Source organism: Felis catus, chromosome A2 (assembly GCF_018350175.1).
Source record: "Felis catus isolate Fca126 chromosome A2, F.catus_Fca126_mat1.0, whole genome shotgun sequence".
Lineage (NCBI taxonomy): Eukaryota > Metazoa > Chordata > Mammalia > Carnivora > Felidae > Felis > Felis catus.
Window position 1 is genome coordinate 10,146,199 of NC_058369.1, and position 9,988 is coordinate 10,156,186.

The following is a 9,988-nucleotide window of genomic DNA, read 5'->3' on the forward strand; positions in this document are numbered from 1 at the left end:
CCAGCCCTGGAGGCAGTGGAAGGCAGGTGGATTCTGGCTAGATTTTGAAAGCAGAGCCCTCAGGGGGCGCCTGGGTGGCTCCGTCTTTTGAGCATCTGGACTCTTGACTTCAGCTCAGGTCATGATCTCGCAGTCCCACGGTTTGTGAGTTCGAGCCCCACTTTGGGATTCTGTCTCCCTCTCTCTGCCCCTCCCCAGCTTGCTCTCTCTCTCTCTCTCTCTCAAAATAAAAAGTAGAGCCCTCAGGGTTTGCTGGTGCAGGAGAGAGGGACAGAGAGAGGGGGACAGAGACAGAGACGTGGATAACTCCCAGTAACTTGAGCTGAGCATCTGGGCCACCAGGGAAAGAAAGGGAGGCTGAGACAGAGAGAGGAAGGCACCCAGGCCGCACGCCTGGCCCCCGTGGTGGCGAAGGCTTGGCTGTGACTTGAGAGCCCAGCGAGGGGGGCACCACGTGGGGCGGAGGCTGCTCCGAGCCAGGCATCCCCGCCCCCTGCGTCCCGAGTCCGATCCCAGGACCCCTCTGGCTCTTCCTTTCAGTCTTCGTTTCCAGAACTTGTCCTCCCTGGGGAATCCAGCCCATGTGCTTCTGATTCCTTTGTCCTGAACTCATATGGCATGAGCACCCCCTGAAAGCCTTATGTGGAAGAGTCTAGAGGCAGGGGGTGGCGAGGGGGGCACATTCCTCCTGGGGGGCCAGGGCCGCATCTGGCAGCGTCTCCAGGGTGTCCAGCAGCAGGGAGGCCTCCTCCCGAGCCAGGCCAGCCCGGCGGCCGCCCAGCACAGACTTCCCTTGGGGCCCAGCCGGCGCCCGCCCACGGCCCCGGTTCCAGCTGCCCTGACCCCCCCAGACCTCCCACACACTTCCTCCTGGGAGCCCTGACCAGGGGATTCGGTTTTTCCCACCCTCTCCCTCCCTACCCAGCCTGCCACTCCCACGGGCCCCCTCCCTGGTTGCCACAGTGGGTCCGGCTCCCCAGGCAGTGCCCCCCAGGCAGGCAGGGCCTGCGTGTGGCCGGAGCTAGAGGGTGGGCATCTGACCCTCCCTGGCACCTCTCCCATCCTCTGGCCTCTGAGCCCCTCCTCCTCCCCACCATCTGGGCCGTCTCTGGTCCCCGCGTGCCTCCCTATGTCAGAGGCCTCGGAAGGGCCTCCCGAATTCATTTGCCCTTTATGAGCACTGACCTGCCCGACCTTGGTCAGGCTACTGGGAGACACAGTGACCAGTGCTTAGAAGCTACTACTTATCAAGAACTTTGTAGGCATTAATAAATCCTGTCCGCCCACCTCCCAAGGAGGAATGAGTGCTTCTGTTCTCTCTTTACAGACAAGAAGACTGGAGCATGGAGAGGGTTAACTGGTTACCCAGGGCCACACTGCCAGAAAGTAGCCAGGACCAGACCCCTGACCGCCCTGCTCTTTAGCCTCTCATGAGAATGACCGACAAGGTCCTGGCCTTCTGGAGCCCTCAATCTCAGAGGAGACAGACAGGAAATACCAAACAAGCAAGAACATACCATTTAGTAGTGACAAGGGCGATAAAGATCCTGAGGGCTTGGGCCAGGGGTCCCCAGGACCACCCTCAGGGCGAACGATTCCCTAGGATTCCCGGAACTCAGCAAAGCAGATACAGTCACAGTTTATTACAGGGAAAGGATGCACTTAAAATCAAGGGATCAAGGTGCACAGGGCAGGATCCAGGAGAGACCAGGCACGAGCTCCCAGGTGTCCCCTCCCCGTGGAGTCACGCAGACAGCCTTTGATTCTCTGCGGCACACGCAGAGTACCGACAACCGGGGAAGCTCGCCTTGGTGTCTGGGGTTTTTCTGGAAGTCGGTCACATAGGCAGGCTGACCACTCATATGGCTGACCTCAGACTCCAGTCACTCTGGAGGTCAAGCTGATGCCGCATTGGTGGCCCAAGGCCGTCACCATAAATCATATTGTGACCATGGACCATCTGGTATGGCTAAGGTCCTAGGTATACAGACACTCCTATCAGGCAGGACACTCCGGGGGCTGAAAGATGCCCGTCCAGGAGCAGAGCAAGGGCCAGTCCTGCACACAGAACGTACAGGATTCAAGCACCCCAAACCCGCAGAGTTAACTCTAGTGAGCAGGGCTAAATGTTACGGTGGGCCAGGAATGCATCTTTAAGGATTTCATGTTGAAAGTAAGGCCAGAAGGAAGGGCATCCTTACCTGATGGAGCCTTCAGATGAGACCACAGCCCTAGCTGCCACCTGGATGGCAGTCTGGTGAGAGACCCTGGAAGAGAAGCCATGCCAATGTCTGAGGGCAGAGAATTCCAGGCAGAGGGAACAAGAAGTGCAAAGGGCCTGTGGTAGGACTGGGCTTCCAAGAATAGGAAGAAAGCCAACATGGCCAGCCCAGGGGGAAGGAAGGAGGTGAGATCAGAGTTGACCATCTGGAGCCAGGGTAGAGGGCCTTGTGGACAGGATTGCAGAAAGAGAAGAGCTTGTGAGGGTACCCCCAGTTGCAGCCTGAACAGCTGAGCTGGTGGTGGAGCCATACGCTAAGAAGGGACAGCCTCCAAGATGACCCCATGATCCCCGTCTCCTGGTGTCTGCACCCCGTGTAATCCCCTCCCCTTGACTGTGGGCAGGACCTTGTGACCCATTTGTAACAACAGAGTAAGACAAAGGTGATGGGATGTCACTTTCAAGATTAGGTCACACAAGGCTGAGACTTCCCCCTTGGGGAGTCTTGGATGGCAGCTTGTGAGGGACCCTGAAGCAAAGAACCCAGAGAATCCAGACCCCAGTCCTGACGCACATCTATGGTTTGCTGTTGTTTTAAGCCCCCACATTTGGAGTAAAATTTGTTACACGGCAGTAAATCACTAGCCCAGCAGGTTTGGCCAGAGGTCAGGAGGCAAATCAGGAGCTACAGTGTTGGCCGTGTTGAAAAAAATTGTAACAGACATTTGCCTTGGGTGGGCCTCCCTCAATTGCAGAGCCTGAGACAAGGATCTGAGTGCAGGTACTTTATGAGAAGCGGATCCTAGAAAGCAGGAGTGGAGAAGCTGGGAAGTGAGGTGGGGAGGGGCAGGCAGCAAATACAGAGGCCTTGAATGTGTACATTACTTCTGCAGACACCGGGACTCAGCCCCGCCCCACCCCACCCTCCAGGGACCTCTGAGAGACTGTGTAGGACATGCACCTCCATTATCCCACAAGAGAGGTGAGGGAGCTGGGGGTACTGACCCGCCGAAACTGGTGGAGGTTTGGTCCCAGGATGTCAGTTCCCTCCCAGTTCCGACCTGCATCCACAGGGGCCATAGAAAGCCCTGGAGCAAAACATCATGGGTGTTTACAGGGGGGAGGGGGGGGAGCGGGGGACTAGAGTAAGGTGAGTGAGGCATACATTGATTTTTCCCTTTGCCTCAGGCTCCCGTAGGTCTCAGCACATCACTGTGACTGATCCTATCTTCACTTGAAATGTTCCTATTTTATTTTATCATGGATATTTTGCATTAATTTTGATTATTTAAAACAGTGCATTAGAACGGTATTCATCTTTTAAAATTTTTTTAATGTTTTATTTTTGAGAGAGAGAGAGAGAGAGAGAGAGAGAGAGAGCAGGGGAAGGGCAAAGAGAGAGGGAAACACAGAATCTGCAGCAGGCTCCAGGCTCTGAGCTGTCAGCTCAGAGCCTGACGCAGGGTCCTAACCCATTAACCATGAGAACATGACCTGAACCAAAGTCAGACACTTAACCGACTGAGCCACCCAGGTGCCCCAGAACAGTCTTCATGTTGACTGTTTGAGTTCTTTGGCACCCCCTTAAGTTTTGCTTTCTGAGGTGAGTGCTTCACTTCTTACCGGAGGTCCAGCCCTGGGGTTCACAGAAGAACCCCATCAGCATACCCAGGAAGGGACTCAGATGTCGGCTGCCGCCTCAGAATCAGGGCAGGCTCGGTTCCATTGCGGTAACAAGCGAGCCCCAGATCCTAGGGGCTTAAAACATCAGAGATTGGGGGGTGCCTGGGTGGCTCAGTCGGTTAAGCGTGGGACTCTTGATTTCGGCTCAAGTCATGATCCCACGGTTGTGAGATCCAGCCCCACGTCGTGCTCTGTGCTGACGGCACGGCGCCTGCCTGGGATCCTCTCTCCCGCTCTCTCTGTTCTTCCCCCCGCCGCGCACGTGTAACCTCTCTCTCCCACAAGAAAAATACACTTTAAAAAACAAATCACAGATCTTACTTCCCACTCGGCCACCGCACGGCACCCGGCAGGTTGCTGTAGCAGAAGGAAAAGAAATCAGCGCGGCGCACCGGCTTCTAAAGCTTCCGCCCGGAAGTGACACGGGTCATAGCCAGCTGCTCACATTTCATTGGCCAAAGCAAGTCACATGGCCACACAAGTGGGTGGGGCAGTGGTTTCTTTCCTTGTGCCGGGCGGGAAAGCGAGAATGGTGGTGACTGGCCCCAGTGACCGTTGTAGCACCCCCGAGTGAGGCCCAGGGGGCAGCTGGGTGTCCGGGGCTAGGCGGGAAGGTCCAGGGAGGGACCGAAACGTAAAAGGCTTCCAAGTATAATTGGTATTGACTCACTGGGGGGCCTGTCCCAGATTCCTGACCCCTGGCAGGCCCGTTGGGTTGGTGGGTCCAGCGGCAGCCCTATCTTACCTTCTCTTCCTGGACTTGATTTATTTTTCAGCTGATTTCTTTATTTCGAGCGAGAGCGCGCACATGCACGACTTGGGGAGGGGCAAACTCGAGTTGGTGGCACCGCGCCGGCCAGTGCAGAGCCTGACACGGGGCTTGAACCCACGAACCCATAAGATCATGACCTGAGCCAGTATCACGAGTCGGACGCTTAACCGACTGAGCCACCAGGCGCCCCCTAGATTTTATTTGTTAAATGCGGTGAAATACCCATAGTCTAAGATTTACCACCCCAACCTTTTTTTTTTTTTTTTTTGTACCACCCCAACTATCTTTAAGTGTCCAGCTCCGTGGCATTAAGGACATTCACACTGTCGTGCAACCCACCGTCCATCCACAGAACTTGTTCATCTTCCCAAACTGAAACTCTGTCCCCATTACACACTGACTCCCCAACCGGTCCTCCTTCTGTCTCTGTGGAGGTGACCACTCTAGGGACCTCATACAAATAGAATCATATAGTATTTGGTTTTTGTGACTGGCTCATTTCACTCAGCATATTGTTCTCAACGTTCGTCTAAGCTGTAGCCTGGGTCAGAATGTTCTTCCTTTCTTCCCCCCCCCAAAAAAAAACATTATTTTTTTAATGTTTTTATTTATTTTTGAGACAGAGAGAGACAGAGCATGAGCAGGGGAGGAACAGAGAGAGTCTGAGTCTCCCGACCCAGAATCCGAAGCAGGCTCCAGGCTCCAGGCTCTGAGCTGTCAGCACAGAGCCCCACGCAGGGCTCGAACTCATGGACTGTGAGATCATGACCCGAGCCAAAGACGGACGCTTAACCCACTGAGCCACCCAGGCGCCCCCCCAAAAATTTTCAAGTGCTAAAAAACATAGACCATAAAACATCAGCTTAACCCTTTTCACATGTACCGCTCAGTCGGGTTAAGCATATCTGCGCTGTTGTGAAACCGACCTCTTCATCTTGAAAAAGGTTTCCATCCTTCTCATCTTGCAAAACTGAAATTCACTACCCACGGAACAACAGGTCCCCGTGCGCCTCTCTCCCCACCATCCTCCCACTCCCAGCAGCCACCATTCTACTTTCTGTTTCTATGAATGTGAATATACTTCCGTGACCTCGTATAAGTGGAATCAGACAGTATTTGTCTTTCAGTGACTGGCTTTTTGCCTTCGGCATGATGTCGTCAAGGCTCGTATATGTCACAGCATGTGTCAGAATTTCCTTCCTTTTTAAGACTGAATACTATTCCGTTGTATGACTCTACGTGTTATTTATCCATTTGTCCGTTGATAGAAACTTCGGTTGCTTCTCCTTTTCGGCTATCGTGAATAACGCTGCTAGGAACTCGGGTGTGCAACTTGCTCTTCCTTTCGAGTCTTTTGGGTAGACATACCCAGAAGAGGGATTGCTGGATCATGTGCTAATTCTACGTGTGACCTTTTAGCCAGACTCTTGTCCACAGCGGCTGCACCAGTTCACACTCCCAATAACAGTCCACAAGGGTTCCAACGTTTCCACATCTTGGCCAAGACTTATTATTTTTAATAGTAGCCATTTGAGGGGCGTGAAGCGTCCACCTCTTGATTTCAGTTCAGGTCACGATCTCACAGTTCTGAGATCGAGCCCCCGCACTCAGCACAGAGCCTGCTTACGATTCTTTCTCCCTCTCCCTCTGCCTCTCCCCTCTCTCTAAAATTAAAAAAAAAAAAAAAAAAGGGAGGGCGCCTGGGTGGCTCAGTCGGTTGAGCATCTGACTTCGGCTCAGGTCATGATCTCGCAGTTCTTGAGTTCGAGCCCCGCGTCGGGATCTGGGCTGACAGCTCAGAGCCCGGAGCCTGCTTTGGATTCTGTGTCTCCCTCTCTCTTTGCCCCTCCCCCATTCACACTCTCTCTCTCTCTCTCTCAAAAAACCCCCAAACCATTAAAAATTAAAAAAAAAAATAGTAGCCATTTGAAATACTGCAGGAGGTACGTTGCTGTGGTTTTGATGTACATTTCCCTGGTGAGTAGGGATGTCGAGCATCTTTTGGTGTGCTTGTTGGTCATTGGGGGATTTTTAGCGACTCTGTTTCAAAGCAACCTCACGACGTGGGGGCCAGTCTCCTTGCCAATGCCACGGCTGCCTGGCCCCGTGGGCAACTGAGCAGCCTGCGGCGTCCCCAGGACTGACTCCTTGGGCTGGGCAGAAGCTGGGGGAGAGAAGCAGGTGCCGCTGAACTGCACCACTGAACTTGGTCACTGGGCACAAGACCGGGGGCCAGGGAGATCCCCTGTGACACCCTTGCCCCCAGACACGGGGGCCAACCTGAAATGTTCTCAGACAAGTCCCTCCTCGGGCCACTCAGAAGAAAATGATGCTGTCTGTCCAGAGGGGCCCTCTCTTCCTGGCTCCCAGTGGCAGCACAGAGGACACTTTTGGCCCAGGGGGCTTCCCACCTGCACACAGAGCCCAGGCGAGCCACCCTTTCCTAACCTCCTACACCAGGGAGCTGCCCGGCAGCTCAGAAACATCGTCCATTCCTCTCTCCGTGGGCCGCAGATTGTTCCTTCGATCAACTTGCTTCTCCTTTCCTTCCTTTTAGTTCTTAAATGAATTTCTTTTGAAAGTAACCTTTCTGCCCTAGCCACGAAAGGAAAGCCGAGCCACGTCCAGAAGTAGAAAGCGACAGAAAGAAAGAGCTACATCGGTAGGGGTGGAGGCGGGTGATAGTCAATCCGGTTAAGGCTGCTGCCTGTGGAAGGTTCAGGGCTAAGACTAGGATGGGGACAGGGAGGCACCCAGGGGCAAAAGTTAGGGGGTCGCTGGCTCTCAGGGTGAGGCCTGCACTCCTAGGAACCTGAAAGCCATGGCCTCGCCCTCTAGTTCAGCGGTGGAGCAAAGGGACCACTCTTTCTTTTTTTTATTTTTATTTTTTTTAATTTTTTTTTTAATTTTTTTTTTCAACGTTTATTTATTTTTGGGACAGAGAGAGACGGAGCATGAACGGGGGAGGGGCAGAGAGAGAGGGAGACACAGAATCGGAAACAGGCTCCAGGCTCTGAGCCATCAGCCCAGAGCCCGACGCGGGGCTCGAACTCACGGACCCCGCGAGATCGTGACCTGGCTGAAGTCGGACGCTTAACCGACTGCGCCACCCAGGCGCCCCAAGGGACCGCTCTTTCTGTTGAAAGAGAGAAAGAAGGAGGGAGGGGAAAGAGAGAGAGCGAGAAAGGAAGAAGGGAGAAAATGGCAAAGAGGAAAACGTATAAATGAAAACGAAAGCGATTACCGGGATGTTTAAAGTTGTGAAAGATACAGCCGCAATAAACACGACGTTGACATTCATCCATGAAACCGTTGCTGAACAGGTGCTGTTGAAGGGGCGGGGGACGCAGCCCTGGCTGTAGCAGGTGCACAGGAAGGAGGCGGGACAGTGAACAGTGGAAACAAGCGGAGAGGGTCCGGGTCCCCCAAGGGCTCAGCAGAGTCCATTGGAAACGAGGGGACAGGAGAGAAGCCATGTGGGGTTGACGGTGCTCTTCTAACTGATCAGCTGCCATGCCTTGCTGGGTATTAAGTATGTTGAATATCACCTCTGACTTCATTGCTCGCTGTGCACAATCTCACCCCCTTACCTCTCCAGCCTTATCGCCCCTCCCCTCCCCTCCCCTCCCCTCTCACTCATTTAGCTTCAGCCACACCGGCCTCCTTGCCGGTCCACCCCAGGTCTGCTCCTGCCTCAGGGTCTTTGCACAGTCCGTCCCCTCTGCCTGGAACCCTTTTCCTCAGATAGCTTCACCGCCCCTCCTTCCTCACTTCCTTCAGGTCCTTCCCCAAATGTCACCTTCTTGGTGAGGCCTTCCCCAACTGCCCTATTTAGTTTGGGCAACCCCCAGCACGACCCTCCGTTGTCAGCCTGCTTGATTTTCTCGTCCTTAACGACCTCCACAGCCTTCCCTGGGACAGTCTTCTCTGGGACAGGATGTCAGCCCCACAGGGCAGAGGTGTGGACTGACTTCTTCACACCCGCACCTCTGGTGCCTGTCAAGCAGTGTTTCCCGAGTGAATGTATGACTGTCAGGTCTGTAAGAGGAGGAGGGTCGTGACTGCTTCCTCTCAAGGCGGTGGAAAGGTGAACCGAGGCGGTGGGGGAGGGGGGTGCTGGGAGTCACGAAGGAGAGGCTGCGACAGGAAAGATACCCGGGGTGGGGGTGGGGACACTGCCCCAGACCACTCAGGATTTTTTTTTACGTTCAGGTAAGGCTGCCACGACATAAAATTAACCACTGAAGAGTGAATCCAATGGTGCTGAGCACATTCACGATCTTGTGCAAACACCACCTGGGTCCGCGTCGTAACAACGATCAGAACCTCCTTTTCTGTGACTGAGTAACATTCCACCATGTGGCTGCGCCACGCTTTGGTGATTCCTTCCCCCGTCGATGGGCCCTTGGGTTGTTTCCCCCTCAATTTGTTGGAGTCCCTGGCTTCGGTTCTCTCGGGCACGTACCTAAGAGCGGAATTGCTGGGTGTCGGGGCAACTCTGCCTGACGTCAGGAGGGCCCAAACAGTTCTCCAGTGTGGTGAAGGGAGACCCCAATCTGACAGGGGAAACTGAGGCATGGGGAGACGTTGATGTGGGCGGTCAGCCTGAACCCTCTTCCTCTCCCGCCCTGCCCCACCTTGGGGGGCCCCCGTTGCTGGCGCCCTGGAGACGGAACCCACCCTCCCTGGGCATGGTCAGCCCGCGGCCCCCCACCCCCCCGAAGCCCTTGCGGAATGGGGAAAAAGCTGAGAGCCGGGAGGAAGAGGTGGGCAAGCCCCTGACTGTCGCCCAGCGCTCCCAGCTCTCGCTGCAGGGCTTCCTGTTGGTGGCTTCCAGCTTCTACCCACACCACCCACTGCCAGCCCCACTACTTCTCAGCACTGCTTTCCAGCCCCCTGCACCGTCTCTAACTGCTTCTCATGAAAGCCTTTAAACATTTAAAAAAATTTTAACGTTTATTTAGTTTTGAGAGACAGAGACAGAGCACAAGCAGGGGAGGGGCAGAGAGAGAGGGGGGGGGACGCAGAACTCGAAGCGGGCTCCAGGCTCTGAGCCAGCCGTCAGCACAGAGCCTGACGCGGGTCTCGAACTTACAAACCGCAAGATCATGACCTGAGCCGAAGTCGACGGCGCTCAACTGATGGAGCCAGCCAGGCGCCCCAAAGCCTTTAAAGATTTTTAAATTTCCAAAGAAAAAACATTTACAAGGCCTCAGGTTCCCAGAATCGATGACAGATCATTGTCGTGGTCATCAGTCTACTCATGACCCACTTTAATTTACTTTATGCATTATTTTAATTCCATAAGGCAC

General features: G+C 54.4%; 1 long non-coding RNA gene across 4 annotated transcripts in view; it reads right to left on the reverse strand.

Annotated features, from left to right (window-relative positions):
* The window catches only part of LOC123382411, a 70,999-nt gene extending 66,166 nt beyond the window's left edge, over positions 1-4,833 (reverse strand). For all 4 annotated transcript variants that reach the window (XR_006590720.1, XR_006590728.1, XR_006590726.1 and 1 more), the window contains exons 1-2: positions 4,226-4,833; positions 2,202-2,267 (exon numbers count right to left, since the gene is read on the reverse strand). This is a non-coding gene — a long non-coding RNA (uncharacterized LOC123382411). The remainder of the gene's footprint in view (positions 1-2,201; positions 2,268-4,225) is intronic.
* Positions 4,834-9,988: the final 5,155 nt, after the last annotated feature.